The following is an 11868-nucleotide window of genomic DNA, read 5'->3' as shown; positions in this document are numbered from 1 at the left end:
CCTGCCTCTGTTTGGTAGTTCCCATCCCTAAACGCTGGTCTACATTAGGACTTTAGGTCGAATTTAGCAGCGTTAAATCGATGTAAACCTGCACCTGTCCACACGATGAAACCCTTTATTTTGACTTAAAGGGCTCTTAAAATCAATTTCCTTACTCCACCCCTGTCAAGTGGATTAGCGCTTAAATCGGCCTTGCCGGGTCGAATTTGGGGTACTGTGGACACAATTCGACGGTATTGGCCTCCGGGAGCTATCCCAGAGTGCTCCATTGTGACTGCTCTGGACAGCACTCTCAATTCAGATGCACGATTGTTTGCCGTTGCTCTGACGCAGGGAGGGGCAACTGACGACACGGCTTACAGGGTTGGCTTACAGGGAGCTAAAATCAACAAAGGGGGTGGCTTTACATCAAAGAGTATTTCAGGCAGGACTTCATGGAGGGTTCCAATAAGAAATGGTGCACCTAAGTTATTGTTCTTATTGGAACAAGGAGGTTAGTCTGGCCTCTGATTGATACATGGCTAGATTTACCTTGCTGCACCTTCTCTGTGAGTGACTGCAGTGTGACCTAGAGGAATGAGTCCCCTAGACGGGGGGGTTGGGGGGAGGTTGCAAATGAGTACAAAACAAATCTGGTCTATTTCTTGTTTTGATACACTCCATCTATCTTTTACATCTTTGGCTGGCAGCAGATGGTGCAGAAAGACTGCATGCCATCCACATCTCATGGCTGCTCGGCAGAAGATGGTACAATATGACTGCTAGCCATCCTCATCTCTTGCCTGCCCGGCAGAAGATGGTTCAATAGGACTGACTGCAGGACTAAAGAGAATGACTTGATCAAGTCACTCCAAATTTAGTCCCTGCACCCATGTCTGCCCAGGCGCTCCTGATCGACCTCATACAGGCGACCAGGAGCACCTCGGACATGACAATGACGGCTACCAGTCCTATTGCACCGTCTGCTGCCACAAGGCAATGGGTTGCTGCTGCTGTGTAGCAATGCCGTACCGCGTCTGCCAGCACCCAGGAGACATACGGTGACAGTGAGCTGAGCAGGCTCCATGCTTGCTGTGGTATGGTGTCTGCACAGGTAACTCAGGAAAAAAGGAGCGAAACGATTGTCTGCCCTTGCTTTCACGGAGGGAGGGAGGGAACGGGGGCCTGACAATATGTACCCAGAACCACCCGCGACAATGTTTTAGCCCCATCAGGCATTGGGATCTCATCCCAGAATTCCAATGGGCAGCGGAGACTGCGGGAACTGTGGGATAGCTACCCACAGCGCAATGCTCCGGAAGTCGACTCTAGCCTCGGTACTGTGGAAGCACTCTGCCGAGTTAATGCACTTAATGCACTTAGAGCATTTTCTGTGGGGACACACACACTCGAATATTTAAAACCGATTTCTAAAAAACCGACTTCTATAAATTCGACCTAATTTCGTAGTGTAGACATATCCTCAGAGCATATCTTCCATGCCCCTTTCTAGTGAGCTCTCCTAGAACCTCCTCTCCTTTCTGTTCATAGAATCCGCCTCAGCTTAGCCCTGGTAACCCTTTATCAGGCTCAGCAGTTAATTAGCTACTACCCTACTTTATAGGAATTTAATGGCTTCCTGGTGGGTCCGAATTGGCTCATTCTCCCTTAGAGGAGCTTGTCACAGATAGGTTGGTCTCTGACTCTCCTGAAAGGGTCAGCCCCCTTGACACATTTCAATTTCAGTTACAGTAAGTAGCTTAGGAAGTGTTCTGCTTATACTTCAGAGATCCAAATTGGCCATACTGATGGCTATATTGTTACAGTAAGCTAAATCAAAGACCAAAAGTCAAGACTACTGCTGAATCTATGGATGAGTTCACTAATTTTGTGGTGGTTAGCAATTACTGTGACCCTAGCAGCATCCCAGTGCAAGAGAACCAGGGTTCTCACTGGTATGAGAGAAGTGGTAACAGAGTGTGTTTGGGGTGTAAACAAGTAGGCTGCTGGAATCAAAATTGCTTAACTATAGCTGCTTAACACACAAACACTCAGTGCATGCTTGTCTGCTGGTTGTTGATGTCCAGCCTACGAGCGATAGCAACAGAGCATTTCAGGCACCCAGGGTTACAGAGCAGGTGGTGACATAACCACTCACTGGTCTGAATTGCACCCCAGAATGTGACACTTAGCTACACAAATCCATTGAAAAAGCAAGTGTCAGCACCATAGGACCTAATGCTCTAGCTAGAATAATCACCTATTAGAAAAACAAGAAAGATACTGAACACAAAGCTGCTCATAGTTATGATATGTGGACTCACAGTCCATCTTAAATGTGGGTTATTTGTTATAGAAGACAACTACAACTACAGACAAACTGGTGTCCACACGGCTCAGGTTCCAGATTTGTCACAAGAGATCACACCGTAGAACTTAGTACAGCACATAGAGACATTTAGTTGCTGAATAATATATTGCAATATACCATGAATAATAAATTGAATTTAATAAAGCGAATACCATGCATTTAGTTGCTGAATAATATACTGCAATATACCATGTTAATGAATTTACTCAAGTTATGGAACAATCTGGCTGGTTGAGCCAGAGTTATGTTTTTCAGCAAAAACTTTTATTGGGACAAAAATTGACTCGCTCCAGATGTGAGCGATGTACAGCAATGACAGATTTGGAAGGCATGTATTTTCTTCTCTCTTGCAGGCAGTGTTAGATACCAACACAGGGAGCTGGGAAAATACTGCTAGCATTTGTAGTGATTCAGCATCCTCCAAGAAAATTTCTTGCAAAGATTTAAGCCAAACTAAGCCAAGGTTTAAAGCTTTTGCAGCTCAGGATCCAGGTCATTTGGTAAGTGGTATTACAAAACATGCATTTAACAGCTCCTTACTGTTCAATAACCAGGTTGATTTAAGTATGCACTCAAGGGTTTTATTCAAATATGCACTGTAATTAAAGTGCAGCTACTTTGCCTTGGTTTAAGTTTTAATCCCGAGGCACTTGGTTCCAAGTTTCCAAGTAGATAGCACTCATTTACTGAAGCCACCGGAGTTTTGTTGGCAATCCGGTGCCTATTCACTGCATTTGTGCTGAGCAAGGAAGCAACTGGAATAAAAACAGTGAATCCCTCAGGGAATATATCAAGTCAGAATTAAAGAGAAGTGTGCTCTTTTCACCAGCCAAAATCTCTGGTAGAAAATTCAACTCCAGTGACTGATGCAGTCACATAACTGGAATTTGACAACTCCTATATTCATCAGATATTTATACTGTTGGTGAGAATGTAGAAGCACAGTATGAAATACACTTAAGGCCTGCTCCTGCCCCACTGAGATGAATGGGAGAAAGCTGAGACCTTTTGTGTAATTTTGCAGCAGATACCTGCTCTGTACGAGAAAGTTTACTCTTAAGCTGCAATGATTCATGGAACACACTGCATAACCATTTGGAAACCTCCAGGCCCAGGAACACACCATCAGCCACAGTGAGTTTGGAGAAAGATGATGCTTCTTTTTAGTGTATTACATTTATGATTAATCTTGGAGAATTTTTATCTGGAGGAGGGGTCACGGGGTGGGCATTCCCCCATTTTACACCACTGCAGCAGCATGAAGGGGCCACAGTAAAGGATGGAGTATGGCTCAGTGTCTTGCTGAACACCTCTTCTCAAAGTGTCATAATTGCAGATGTAAAGGAAAATATAAACATTTTATTTCAATTTATTTCTTATTGTGCAGCATCTGGCTCAAGTGTTTAGCTTTGCTCAGTGTGAATATTAATTTACAAAACCTTGAAATTAGTTTTGCACAATTATTACTACCAGCTGGTGGTTCTTTAGGATTTGTTCTTTATGGTTATCATTATATTCTCTAAGCCACATCTCTCTGTTTCTGAGATCAGGAACATCTAATGCTAATTCAATATTATACTGTTTCTTTGTTTACATAGTTTTGCATATTTTAAATACCAAATTGACTGAAACAATTAGCTAAATTTCCTTAACGTTTGTTACTGAACATTTCAGATATAATTAATTATTTATAGTAAAACTTTGGAAACCATCCCACCAACCACAGAAAAGGACAATGCAACATTCAAAGGACCTTTGTTTCCAAAGGGAAGGCCATTATTTCGAACTGAAGCATCTTCAAATGCAAGTTTAAGTTACTCCTTCTGCTATACAGGCGCTACAAGAAGCAAAATACCTTCACTTTCAAATTCTTGAGTTGACTTTGTGGTACTGAGTGAGCACCTGACAGTACGGGGTCCATCTTCTTTTAGTATTTACTAATGTGTATATGAAAGCACTATCTTGTTTTCATTTTTCTGGTAGAGATGGGCCTACATTTTGGCTATGTCTACACTGCACGCCACTGCCGGTGGCATGTAGGGTATTTGTACCTACGTGCCACAGTGAAAAATAAGCTGCAGCCACACTGTGGTCTGTAGCCAGACGCGTCAGGGAAAGGCTCTGGCAGGAGGGAGGCAGCGGGGAGCCAGTGGGACACTACACTGTCAAAAATAGCAGTGTAGATGGGGAGGCTCTGCTTAGACGTGTAGAGACCCATGCAGGGTACATACCCACATGCTTCTGTACTCTACTCACCTAAGCAGTGCCTCACCATCTACGTTACTATTTATAGCCATGCTAGAGGAGAGGGAAGTGTATGAACTCTACATGCTGCCATAAGAAACATACAGGGTGGGTACGTCCACATGGGTACGTCCACACTGCAATGTAAACTTGTGCTCAGACTCAGGCTCAAATCCAACCCCACCTTCTTTCTACTCACAATTTTGTCTGGCTCAGGCCAGCCAGCGCTTCAGGCCCAGCCCCCAGGACACTGGGGAGCAGATGAAGTAGCTCAAGAATGACTCTCGGAAAGCAAGGTATGAGAACTTCTGGGAACTCTCCATCATCCCGCCTCTTTTACGAGGGGGTTGACTGGGTGCTGGGTACTGTGCCAAGCACTGAACCAACAATAGTTCACAATAGCCTAGTCAGCCAGGTCAACCTTCTGACCCCAGACTCTCGTGTAGGACTGGAGGGGAGTGAGCAGGCATTGCATTGGGCTGGCGAGGTGACTCTTGTGCTCACAGCGGTCCCCACGGAGGCTTTGCAGCACATCCTGAGTCCCTACTCGGAAATGCTTTTTTGATGCCTCCCCAGAGGAGCAGTTTGCCAGGAAGAAGACACACAAGAAGCAGAAGACACATAAGAGGCAGAAGTGGCCCCAGAGACTGGTAAGTTTTTCGCTCCATGTTTGTTGCTATTAATATAGAGTGGGAGGTATTTCTGGTTTATGCCTGTTAGAGGGTGCTCAGAGGGCTGCACAGCCTAGTGGTTGGCACTCCTGACTGCTGGCCCTTTGCTTCCTTGGCAGAAGTGCCTTTCTCCTTAAGGGGCTGATAGGGGGACCTGGGCCCTCCCACTCCACCAAGTCCCTGCCCAGGGCCATGTGTGAAGCAACACTAGCAGGATCTTCCCAGAAGAGAGTATAAAATTAAATCCACTGCCCTAGCCTACTTCCTCCCTCTGTCCCTTCAGTTTGTGGCATGGCCCTTACAGTTCAGTCAGTCTGTAATGGCTTGACTCAAGTAATGCCCCCTTGTGGACCTTTGGTAGTGTCCTGCCATGGCCTCAGGTCCCTCTGAGCAGGGTGGATATAAGATTGTTGAGGCCTAACCTCACAATGTCTCCATTGCTCAGTCACACAGTTCACTCACAGCTGGGTACTCCCCGGTCTCCCCCAGTGTCTCCCTTGGTCAGGGATGCAGTGCTTCTTCCCCAGTGGCTGTCCTGGCTGTCAGGCTCCTAGAGATGCTCCCCTCGTGTAGGGAGGCAGCTAGCTCCTACCTCTTCACCAGCCAGCCCTGAACTGAGCCAGGTTCTCTCCTTTTCTTCCCCCTCCAGGCCTGGCATTGGCTGTAGGTATAGTGGGGAAGGTCTGGCTGGGCCCATAGACTCTCTTTAACATTTCCATGCTGGTGTGAGGTTTCTCTGCTTTATCACAATGCAAAATTTATTATAAGCAGCGTGGCTCCACTAATGGTGGAATGTGCGTCAACGCCTTGGCTTCACCCCACCTCCTGCACCACGCGGGATTTGAAATGGAGCCCGAGATGTGCAAATAACGGTGAAACAAGCATTTCAAATTAATTTTTTACTAGAATCTCGTATATTCTTACAAAGATGTGCTGGGGTGTTAACTGTAAGCACCCTGTATTGCTTTCCGTTTTAGTGTGCCAGGCCAGACAAATCGGCCACGCCACCGCGTAAACAGGAAACTGTCTCAGTTGGGGGAAATTAAATGTAGTCCATGGGTGAGTAACTCAAGGTCCAAAGTATGGCTGAAGATGTGTATGTACAATATACTCTCAATTATCCAAATAGCATGGGGGAGATGGATTTTATTTGGATAATTAAAAATTTGGATCATCGAGAGGGCAGGAGCCATTCAGCAGCAGGGTGGCCTCCCTCACAGCTGCCGGCTTGTCATGCTCCTCCTCATCCTTACTGTCCCGGCTAGGACTCCCAGATATGCCCCGCTCCCTCCCTCACCTGACAGCAGGGCTGCAGAGGGCTTGCTGCAGGAGCCATTCAGCAGTAGAGTGACCTCCTGCCACGGCCAGAGGCTCATCCTCGTCCTTGGAGTCCTGGCTGGGGGTCTCTTTTCTGTTATCTGAACCTCGGCATTATCCAAATCCCTTTCTTGTCCCCCAGCATGAGATCCATGCCCTCTGCAGCATGCCTCTCATGGCTCCCATGCTGGGGGACAAGTAAGGGATTCAGGCATTGTGGAGGGATTTGGCTAATAGTGTTTTGAATAAACAGGATTATACTGTATTCCAGAAGTGTGCCAGGGAGTGGAGGGGATAGCTGTGTACTTCTTTGAGAGCCTGTATTACCATGTGTGTTTTCATGTAGTCCATGGGTAGGTATGGTCAGAGCAGCCTGCATCAGAAGCCGTAGGGAGGCAACAATCCATGCAAACTCATGTGTAGCATCCTGTTGATTTCCCTGTGAATTTTGACCCAACCCTAGGTGCTGCAAACTCTTCCTGCAGTAGCAACTTCAGATTGTAGTCAAGTTTTGGGTAAGGGTGCATTTTCCTGGTGAAACACTGGAATGCATTACCTAGGGAGGTGGTAGAATCTCCTTCCTTAGAGGTTTTTAAGGTCAGGCTTGACAAAGCCCTGGCTGGGATGATTTAACTGGGAATTGGTCCTGCTTCGAGCAGGGGGTTGGACTAGATGACCTTCTGGGGTCCCTTCCAACCCTGATATTCTATGATTCTATGATTCCTGGCCCACCTCTGTAAGTCATCAGCCCACTCCACTCGTATGTGTGCTGCTCAGTCACTATGAGTTTGAAAAACCTTTGTGGCATACATGGCTGGCTTACAACCAGCAACTTGGAATAAAATGGCCCTTTGCCACTCTGGTACCTCCAGAATTATGTCCTCCTGCATTTGGAATGCCTGAAAGTATAGAAAAGGCTTAGGTAGCAAGCCATGGCTCCCCATCATCAAAGGCCAAGGTAGTCTGCAATTATTAAAGAAAAAACAATTGTAATTTTAGCTTACCATTATTTGCACACTCTTTTCACTGTGATTGACTCAGTTGTGTCCACAGAGCTCTGGGAACTGAAGCGTTTCCTCACAATATAATGAAGCTCAGTTTTATAAAGTATAATTTTTTGGCCTTGAGATTTCACAAGGCTTTTTTCTCTGTGGATGCACTGAACCTGTTTTGAAGTACAGAGACAATAATGCAGCTGTTTAATGTCTGCTTTTCAGTCCTTCAACCTGGACAGTGCGGCCACACTCCAGGAGGCTTCTGGGATTCAGATCTGTCACAGACCACTCAAGTGGAAGCTTTTCCGTGATGCATTTATGGTGGGCACTCTGGACAAGGCCAACAAGCAGGAGCAATACCAGAGGGAAAAGGGGTTCACAGCAAGTGGAAAGGCAGAGACAGGCCGCAGAGCAAGAGGACAGAATTGCAGCACGTGAGGAGAGGCTTGCCGTGTAGTTTCTGGAGCAGGAACATCAGCTGAGGGAGGAAGCTAGAATGTAGCCGAAATAGAATCATAGAATCATAGAATATCAGGGTTGGAAGGGACCCCAGAAGGTCATCTAGTCCAACCCCCAAATACCTGTTAAAGAGGCTGCTTTTGCTTATGACTGCAAGGGAACTGGTTCCTGCTGCATACACACCATGTCCTGAGTCCACGGTACACCTGATGCAGATCTGGAACGCTCATGGTTGGCTGACCCATTCAGCTGGGACTTAACAGCAGATGGGCAGGGCAAATGTACCCCCTCTGCAGGCCTCCAGCTCTGTGTAGCGGTGCCAAGTATGCACTAAACATGCAAGAATGGGAAAGGAGAATGGGGGCACCAGGGGACATGCAACATTAGGGGATGTATTTGTTGGCACTGGTCTCACTGTTCAATGTTTGGTTTATGGACTTGTTTTATTAATGGTATGTGCACAATACTATATATATATGCAATACATATATGTTTATTAGTTACCCTATTGTAAAAGTCTCACTCTAATGTACTGAACGGGTTAACAGTGAAATAACTACTGAACTGATCATCACTTGGCAGAACATATTAAAGTAAATATACATCTTGGCCAAAATTTTGAAAAGCCACTGAAAACTGAATTAGAGATGAATTAAAAAATAGATATGCTATTATGATTAAGCATGCTGAAATTTGTTAGAATGAACATTTACTTCTAGCTCACAAAACTAGGAGAAAAACACAAAGCAACAACCATAAGGAAAACGCTTTCGCCTGCTCCTAAATGGCATAAGATTAATTAATTAGATAAATTATCAGTATTGAGGTTTTAGGCAATCATTTTTTTCCTCAAATGTAGACTTTGATCAGTCACAAAATTCATTAATGACGTGACTGATTATATTGTTGCACATGATGGCAATGAATTGATACTGATTTTAGCTGAGGGTGTTCAGGTTCATTTGAGCTTTTGCACCATTATTTTCGGAGCTGTTGGCTTTGGATCAAACAGTTTTGTATGGACACTTCTAAAAATTGTCTGTCCATATTAGCACACTATCCTGACCTATTTGGTAAATGGCCTGTAGTTTTACACGGTCTGAGTAACCAGTGACAATTTTATTGTACAATATCTCAACCAACCAGGGTTAGAAAATAAGAATCTGATTCTACCTATGGTACTAATGTTGTTCCTGCTCATGCCACAAGCTTTAATGTATTTATCCTTATAACATTTCTGTAAGGGAAGGCAGTTCTATTATCCCTCCTATAGATGGGGAACAAAACACAGAGCAATTTAGCCGCTAACTCAAAGTCATATAGGAAGTCTATAGAGGAGTAGGGAATTGAATATAGGTCTCCCACGTCCCAGACTAGCTCATCAACCACTGGGCCATCATTCTTCTCTGAGAAGGAAACTATCACTCCACACGTGTGTAAAAATTGTAGTTGGATTGTAGATTACATGACAAAAATCATTTTCGTGATGAGTTATCAAAACTGTAGAACTCTTTAAAAGAGAAAGGTTTCAGAGTAACAGCCGTGTTAGTCTGTATTCGCAAAAAGAAAAGGAGGACTTGTGGCACCTTAGAGACTAACCAATTTATTTGAGCATAAGCTTTCGTGAGCTACAGCTCACTTCATCGGATGCATACTGTGGAAAGTACAGAGGATCTTTTTATACACACAAACCATGAAAAAATGGGTGTTTACCACTACAAAAGGTTTTCTCTCCCCCCACCCCACTCTCCTGCTGGTAATAGCTTATCTAAAGTGATCACTCTCCTTACAATGTGTATGATAATCAAGGTGGGCCATTTCCAGCACAAATCCAGGGTTTAACAAGAACGTCTGAGGGGGGTGGCGGTAGGAAAAAACAAGGGGAAATAGGTTACCTTATAAGCTCACGAAAGCTCATGCTCAAATAAATTGGTTAGTCGCTAAGGTGCCACAAGTACTCCTTTTCTTTTTTTAAAAGAGAAAGGATGGTTTTCTGTTGGTTCAATCTACTGGAGACTCTTGTATTTAGGGTTACAATACATGCACAAGCACCATAAATTACCCGCATTTTTTATGTCAGATCCAAAATTATAGCTGTCCTTTTATAGTTTGTACTCCAGGCTCAAGTCTCCAGAAGAGAAAAGTGAAGGATCAGCAGCTGAAAATGAAGTACCATGTAGCTAGCCCTACAACAATTTCCCTTCTCCATCTTGAGTTCTGAGTTTAATTATAATCAACAAACACTTCAGACTAGATTAAGGTCTCAGTTCTTACAATCATATCCTTCAGAATTACTACATGTACACTCTAGAATGACTCATATCCGCATATGATCAATTTGGTAATACATCTATTGCAGTATGGTCCAGCTGACATTGTTACCTGCACAAAATTCTCTGTTACTCACACACTCTAGGGGCATCCACCTTTACCCAGTTCCTAGAGATCAGGTGTAACCCTGTTAATTTAGGCACTCACACCTACCCTTCCATGGGCTCAGGGTGTAACCTTACATTCTGTGGGTTTGTGGGGTCTTTTACCAGTGAAAGAGCCTTACACAGTAATATCCTACTTAACTTCTCTTTATTAACAATTACCAAAACAAAATACACACACTAAGCATACAATGCTCACCACTCCCAATAAGGCAGATGAACTTTTCTTGATCAGGATCAGGTCATCTGGGGGACTCCAGCTTCTGGACGGTGTGGTTGGCAGAGTGTTGAGGTCTGGCAACTCTGATCTCGGGGGCGGTGTCCTGGAGTTGGTTCCAAAGAACTTCCTTTTGGACCCCAGTTTATATATATAACCTGAGTCTTGTTTACCTGTACCTTAACTAATCATTTTACTAAAATATTACGAAACAATCTTTTAACCAATTCTAACATTGTAAAACAACCTTTTAACCGTTCACACCCCCCGACCTTAATTGATTTACACCGAGCAAAATTAATTATGTAACAGACAGAAACAATCAATGAACCATACAGAGGTTATACAGATAAACAATAGAGAAGTGGGGACATAAAGACAAAACAGTAAAGAAATGAGGATTTCACAACCACAACTGTTGATGCATGATTTCTTGCCAGGCAGAATGCTATCAAACTAAGTTTCCTTTAATCATCTTAAGATCTGTTTCTTTGGGCTCGTCTACACTGGCAACATTAAAGCACTGTGTGGTCGTGGCAGAGCGCTGTGAGAGAGCTCTCCCAGCGCTCTAAAAAACCCACCTCCATGAGGGGAATAGCTACCAGCGCGGGGAGCGAGAAAGTTGCAGTGCTGTAAAGTGCCAGTGTAGACAAGCCCTTAATCCGGTGAGGGTGGGTGCTATTAGGACAGGATCGCCTTCTTAACAGCCCGGTATTACATTGTTTTAATGTAATTTAGATAGAATGTGAGGATGTGACTTTCTGCTCCTTAGCTCATGGCTGCTGCTTTTCTAATATGGCCACAGACAAAGGCCTCATACAATATGGCTACAGGAAAAAAGCCTTATCCTTACAACATGACAGCTTCCTTAGATCCATTTATGTTTTTCGCAAAAAGAAAAGGAGTACTTGTGGCACCTTAGAGATTAACAAATTTATCTGAGCATAAGCTTTCGTGAGCTACAGCTCACTTCATCGGATGCATTCAGTGGAAAGTACAGTGGGGAGATTTGCTGTAGCTCACAAAAGCTTATGCTCAAATAAATTTGTTAGTCTCTAAGGTGCCACAAGTACTCCTTTTCTTTTTGTGAATACAGACTAACACGGCTGTTACTCTGAAACCTGTCATTTATGTTTTTGCTACCCACAGAGAGCATCACTAGTCCTGGGATTTATTTTTC

Source organism: Lepidochelys kempii, chromosome 4 (genome assembly GCF_965140265.1).
Source record: "Lepidochelys kempii isolate rLepKem1 chromosome 4, rLepKem1.hap2, whole genome shotgun sequence".
NCBI classification, from domain to species: Eukaryota; Metazoa; Chordata; order Testudines; family Cheloniidae; genus Lepidochelys; species Lepidochelys kempii.
This window is presented reverse-complemented; position numbering follows the sequence as displayed.